The following is a 7,130-nucleotide window of genomic DNA, read 5'->3' as shown; positions in this document are numbered from 1 at the left end:
GGTTTTTAGAATAAGGTATGTGTGTGTGTGTGTGTGTGTGTGTGTGTGTGTGTGTGTGTGTGTGTGTGTGTGTGTGTGTGTGTGTGTATGTGTAAACATGAGGGGTAGTTAGTGTTGTCCAAGCGGCCTCTTTTCAGCAGGTGCCGAGTTTCCCAGAAGACCTGGCTTTAAACAGCCTCAATTTGCCTGCTGAATCCTGTAATTGGGCCACCAGAGGAATCTTCGATGAGATGGGCAGAGCAGAGCAGAGTGGGGTAGACGGTAGAGAAAGAGAGAGAGAGAAAGAGAGGCAGACATGCTGAGGGAGAGAGAAGGGGGAGGGGGGAGAGAATGCGATAGGAGAAGAGGTAGAGGGTGACAGAAATATGTCGCCACGGCCCGAGAAGTGCCAGGCTGCTGCTTTACGGCTTCATCACCAGCAAATTCTCCTAGCTTGTCTAATTTAAATATTGTTACTTTCCTTTCTAGGTCAATTAAATGTAAGTGATGTGTTATATCCTTTCATGACCAATTAAATTAATAGGTTATTAGAGAAAAAAAAAACGTTATCTTATTTGATTTGATTAAGAGACCACAAGTCCATTATATTTTATAAGCAGTTTTCATTAGTTGGTGGGTGAATTTTTACCTCAAGGCTAAATTGAGCAGTTATTTGCTGAGGAGTCCCGGGACCTGAAAGGAAAGGTGTGCCTAGCAGTCACACTGCAACATTACTTAAAACTAAAGCCAATTAGGCCTACTTAGCGAGAGCATTATGCTTTCTACCCATGACGATTATGGAGCTTATAGCTCTGCGAAACAATACACCTGTCAGCCCAGATAAAGCCCAGCAACTCAAGCAGAAGAGTGGGGAGTCTTTGATAGAAGGGAGAATGACTGTTTTATGACCGCCCCCACCCTCCCCACCCTCCCCACTCTCCGTCTCCCCCCCTCCGACTTCCACGAAAATTAGCCAAGGGTGGCCAAAACTGTAATTTTCATTTCCAGGACAATAGTTATCACAGTGAGGGAGAATTAATTATGGGGCGGATGGAATTTTTGCTGTCCCCTCCCCTTTCTCTTGCTTCTCAAAAACGTTGGCCGGAATGCTCGGCTGAACTTCGTCTGTAACCCCTGTGCTGCCAGTCTCGGCTGGAGGCCTTTTGTCCGGGGATTCATTCCTCCAATCATTAAGCACAAGTTTGTTAACCCTCGCCAAGGGGTCAAGATCTCCCCTTTTACTCAGGGCTGAACTTTTACTCTTAACGAAGAGGCAAAAACAAGTCCCTATGGGGATTTTGGCCCCTTGTATTGTCTGTGTGAATGTCCCCCTGTTGATTTGGCCCCACTGGAATCCCGACAAGAGAAAGAAAAGGAGGCCAGGAGCTCAATGTATTGATTGGCTTATTAAGTGGAAGACCCTATTAGCAGTGAGGTGTGTTCTTTCAAGCACACGTGTTATTTACGCCACAATGAACATTTTCGACATCTCAAGCACTCGTTAAAACATATTCTTTTAAAACACCCAGATGAACAAACGGAACAATGCCATAAAGGAGCATCCATAGTATTACAAGGTATTACATATTACTTTGACCTTTCACAAGGTGGCTGGTGATACTGCGATACCTATCTTTGCGCAAGTCGCACCTTTGTTTCAAAAGCCTAGGCGAACATTGATGGATGAGGAAATGACAAACACGTGCCCTGTGTCCACTTGTCTTTTGTCCCAGGCTTACTATACATCCCTGTCCTTTTCCCTGCTGCCATTGTAGTCTCCCCTATTAGCCTTTCTAACTCCATTGTGTGTGTGTGGCACACGTGTGGACAGGTCTGTGTGGTCTCAGGTAACAACAATCACCTCTCCTCTTTAATAGTCAGGCTTCTCTGTGGTACTTTTTCAACCAGAGACTACTGAGAGAGGCGTTTGGCCATTGTTCCCTAAGAGGGCGAAGTGTAAAAGTGGATTCTTTTACCTCATTTTTCATGGCTGAGGACTCTCCCTGGTCTAGGTTGAGGTTTGAGGATTGCACTGTGAACCAAGTCTTTGATTGATATGTTACCCTCAAGATATATGCAGAGAAGACAGATAAAGCGACCCAGATATTAGACATAATGAATGTCAAACCATTCTACAAGGCTAAATCATTAATGTTTGGATTCAAGTTGTCTTTGCAATATAATGATCGATTTCATAAAGTTTCATAAAGGTAATTTCCCAGTCATTGTTGGTCACTCAGTAGCGGAGTTTAACAAGAGTGAGTCACACCTTCATACAGGCTATCAGATATTACAATACAATATGAACTATGAACCTTAGTATCAGTTAAAGTAGATTTTGTCTGTTCTCTTGTACTGTTGTTATTGTGGCATTACTTAGAGTTTAACACTGTTAACCTTCTAAGGATCACACACACACACACACACACACACACACACACACACACACACACACACCCCTTCTCCCATGACCTCAGTGAAGGACAGGCTATATGGCCCAGATTACTGTGTGTCTGATTCTCATTCTGATGGTTCCTTTCCTGTGTGCTAGCTAGCTAGGCTCCTCTGGGAGCCTGATAAGTACAGTTGTCAATGTGGCTATTACGTTCAGAGCAGCCACAGCTACATACATACAGTAGTCACCTGAGGATGCTCTTACTATAGGATTACTCTTGTCTGAACAGTTATTTTACGATAGAAAGTCTCTCACATTCAGAGGTGTCACACCATCCCCTCCAATTTATCAGGTTGCACAGTAGCTTTGTATAATTTAATAGTTACTGTTACATAGAACAGATTATGTAGATGCCAATTGATTTGTGCATGATATCCACAATGGCATGAGATTATGTTACCTAATTTTGAGTCCTTTTACATAATATTGTCTGGGTAGTGATGCACTTTGTGTGTTATTTCTGCTGTATTGAAAGTATTCAGAACTCCCCACTGGTCCACCATTTTGGTCCTCTGGACCACCAGTATGCACCCTGCTCAATGAAAACTTGATGTGCCAGTGAGAAACTCTTCACTAATCTTCCATTTTGATTCTCTTCCCGCAGGACTGCAGGGCATGCCAGGGGGATTACCTGTCTCACAGCGGCCTGCTGGGCACAGGGACTGGACTGCCTGACCATAACAACCCCCCCATCACCCCCAACACCAAACCCTGGACCCCCCACACACCAACTCTGCTCACTTGCACTGTGGGCCACCCTTACGTCCCTACCATCCTGGACCCCCAACCCCTAGCCAGCCATGTTAATGCACAGAGGAGGAACCACCCCCCCCCTTACCCCAACCACCCTGCCATGTCCCCCTACCATCCTTCAGCCCCCAGGTATACATCCCCGTGGACCCCCTTTTCTCTGGTGGGTCAACCCTGGACTTCCCACCCATCATAGATACTAAGGGATTCCCTTATAAAAGCGATTGCAATTGAGAGAAATGAAACACAAGAGACACATTGGGGTTTTTAACCCAGAGGCGAAAGAGGCACCTGCTATGTACTGACTCCTTGAAATAAAAGAGACTTTCTTTGAAGAGCGCCACTCTTTTTGGGCAGCGGATTTGGACCAAGGAGAAGCCAATGTCTGTATTCGACGGGACACTAACAAACAACAGGTGCCCTTAAAAATAGGATTGAAGTGAGGAGGGTGAAAAAGAGAGGGAGAGAGAGATTGAAAGTAAAATTATATCAACTCCTATAGGGGAGGGAGGAGGACATACTGTATACTGTTGTAAAATTACGCTGGACTCTCACAAGAACTGGGAATTTAAGTATTGTAAATGCTATTGTATTGTTCTGCATATTATGTTGTTTCTAATAGATTTTTTAAAAAAGGATGTGAACTTGTTTTTGTTTCTTTCCACACTATGTGTGTGCCGTCTCCATGGACGTTGGTCTCCTCCCTTGAATCACCTTGCGTTTTAAAAGAACAAAAAATATGTGAATAAACCAATAATTCGATCAACCAATCATTTTCCAGGCCTTTCTTTGGATGGGTGAAAGAAGGAGTGATGTATTTGTGGCAGGCCAAGCATGGGACATCTCTGTATGATTGTGTACCTCCAAGCTTGTCCCAGAATCCCATTGATGTTCTCTATCTATGTCACGAGGCAAGCGCTTGCATGTCCAATGCATTCTCCCCCCTCCACGTTTGAATTGGCCTTATTCAAGTAACAGTACATTGGGACCTGAGGAAGTTATGGGAAAAGTTGTGTACATACATTCACTTTGATTTATGAGTGCTGATGCAGGGGTTATCATAAGACAGAAGGGAATGTACAAAGTGTGTGTGTGTGTGTGTGTGTGTGTGTGTGTGTGTGCGTGTGCGTGTGCGTGTGCGTGTGTGTGTGTGTGTGTGTGATCAATGCATTAATTATTATCCATTGCTTCAAAAACATGTATGACAGTCATCTGAACAAATTCATTTATGGAGGACATATAGTCATATGTTTCTTTTTCATGGTTTTTCTTTGAAGAGTATATGTATGTTAATGTTGTAAATAAATACTTTTTGTGCAAAAGAATGGAAAACAGTGGCCAGCAGGTATTTACTTTTTGGAGCCATGATATGCAATTTCAGTTTTAAGTATTGAACTCTGATAATTGTACAGTGTTTATACGTTTGTCTATTATATTGGGACAGAGACACCTATTAATTTGATTCAATGAAAACAGTTTTGTAGCAAGAGGATCCTCATTGGAAAAAAGGTAAAAGCACATGAAGTAAGCCACTAAAGGTAAAAGTGAAATTTATTGGGCCTTCAAAACTCATCAAGTCTAACAACATTACATGAAAACAATTTATAAACACAGTTTCTACACTAGCCTATTACTACATTTTAGACTGCAAGTCAGTCTACAGATTTGTGTTTAGATACAGACTAGACCTCAAGCTTGTCAACATGCACTGAAAAGGCACTTAACACCCCTTTATAGCTATGGGTAATGCGCAACAAATTTTTCATGTTGGAATTTTCTTGCACATACGAAGGGAAGCGAGGATAGGGTGCAAAAGAAGAGGGTCTGGATAAAAAGGATAATCATCCCTCGTTTAGCATTAAAACTCATTTAGATAAAATTGCCACATACATTTAAATGGGAAGGTTAGTTCCCCCTCACGCCATATTGCACCCAGTCAAAGGCTCCGTTCAGAACGCTTGCTCTCTAACCGCTTGTGTTTCCTAGATACACAACATTTGTGTCAGGAACTTGGGGAAGAAAAGTAAGTTCACTGAAAACAAGACCAAAGTTTTATTTTAATTAATACATTTAGGCGAGCAACAGCACTGAATCTTAGTCAGATTTCGAAAAGAGCATGTAAACTTATAAGGGAGTGTCTGTTGAGCAGAACAGTATACACGGATAAATCAATATGCTCCCATTCACTCTCCCTCGAACGCGCAGTTTTCTGCAACAATCGTATTTTTTACTGCCTTTGCCGAACTGAATGCTATTTACACTCAAGAAACCCGCTCCTGAAAACCCAGGCGACGTTTTAATTGCATCGCTTCTCCTCCATAGCTCGAGACTCGAAGTCTCTGATATTTGAATTCCTGAGCCTTTCGCGTTGGGAGCTGTGGAGACAGAAGCAGATAAATCCCATGTTTGACTGCCATCTTTAGGGGATCTGGGTAACTGCCCGTCAGGGAAACATTTTTATTTATTTTTTTACCGGCGAGGCGTCCTATGCAAGAGAAGCACGAAAGACCTTTAAGCATATAAATTACTGAACGCCCAAGTATGTTTCGCCTACTAATAATTATACATTGCTGTGACGCCTACATGGAAGCACATTTGAAAAAGTATTAAGACAATGAAGAAAAATAGGCCCACACTATGCAACTTAATTTAGTTATAAGACAGTTTTTCCTGAACGCTTCGCCATGCATAGGTATAAATGGCAGCTTATGAGTTTTAATATGTATTTATTTTCACCACTGACCACACAATACTTAACCTTGTACCAAGGAACAAGAATCCGAGTCATTGAACCTCGCCTATTAGTTGTATTTATGACTATTAGTAGTAATACGCAAATGGTAGTTACATTATGCATAGATACCATGCTTATTAAACAATGTTTTAAGCAAGCCTATTAATTAATACAAACTTGTTTTGCATAGACCTTCCCTCTTTGAATTGTGCACCTTGAAACACACACACACACACACACACACACACACACACACACACACACACACACACACACACACACACACACACACACACACACACATACACACACACACACACACACACACACACACACACACACACAGTGACCGCGAAGTGAACTGTCAAAGTAATGGATGGAGGAGAAATGTCTTCCAGAAGTGTGGAGGTGGAACAGGCCTGTCTTCCTCCCACAACGACAGTGCTCGGCCACAACAGGCTCGCCATGTCATTTCTGCCGCACAGATATATGTGTCTTTGGTTATACTAGAAAAGTTACAAAAGCAACTGCATGTCTTAGGTAGCATACTTCTTCTTTTTTTAACTTGTTTTTACTACGGCAAACAGTCTCAAATCTCAGTGTCAATGAATGAAGACAATGTAGGCTGTGCGCAACAGTGCACCATGTTTGTTTATAACAATTGAATTCTGGATTGAGGAAAAGGTCGTTTTATTGAGGACCATTTAAAAGAAAAGTATAACAAGTCATATATGTATTACATATAAGTCTAACCTCTAAATGTATAGACACTGGGTAACATGGCACAAATGACTGTAGACCTATGCATTACTCCTACTCATTATTTGTAATTTTAATAAGGGTGTCTGAGTCAACCACATTCAAAATATATGTATATATAATTCTGATAATAATTGTCTAAAATGCCCTTTAAGTCACCTATTCTAATTAGCATTAATAACAGTAGGCCTTTAATGTTTTGACATGCACTAGGCTATAGGCGAATTCACATGAACAATTTCAGAATTGAACTTCCCTTAACAGTTAAACCTGTTTTAATACTCTGCTAATTAACGACTTTGCCACCAGAAAACATTCAGTTGTGTTACAATTTACATTATTATGATAGTCTATTGTAGTCTTATAGGCTAAATGACCCACTTGATTATTATCAGTGAACTTGCGTATTAGGCCTATTTGAACCAACCCCTCGTATTTAATTTCACCAGATAA

At 41.6% G+C, this 7,130-nt stretch overlaps 1 protein-coding gene across 2 annotated transcripts in view; it reads left to right on the top strand.

The window, feature by feature from the left end:
• The window catches only part of meis1b (Meis homeobox 1 b), a 57,442-nt gene extending 53,003 nt beyond the window's left edge, over nt 1-4,439 (top strand). For both annotated transcript variants that reach the window (XM_083695444.1, XM_083695445.1), the window contains exon 13: nt 3,039-4,439. The gene's annotated coding sequence lies outside the window, so the exon portion shown is untranslated. The remainder of the gene's footprint in view (nt 1-3,038) is intronic.
• Nucleotides 4,440-7,130: the final 2,691 nt, after the last annotated feature.

Source organism: Argentina silus, assembly GCF_951799395.1.
Source record: "Argentina silus genome assembly, chromosome: X".
Lineage (NCBI taxonomy): Eukaryota > Metazoa > Chordata > Actinopteri > Argentiniformes > Argentinidae > Argentina > Argentina silus.
This window is presented reverse-complemented; position numbering and strand designations above follow the sequence as displayed.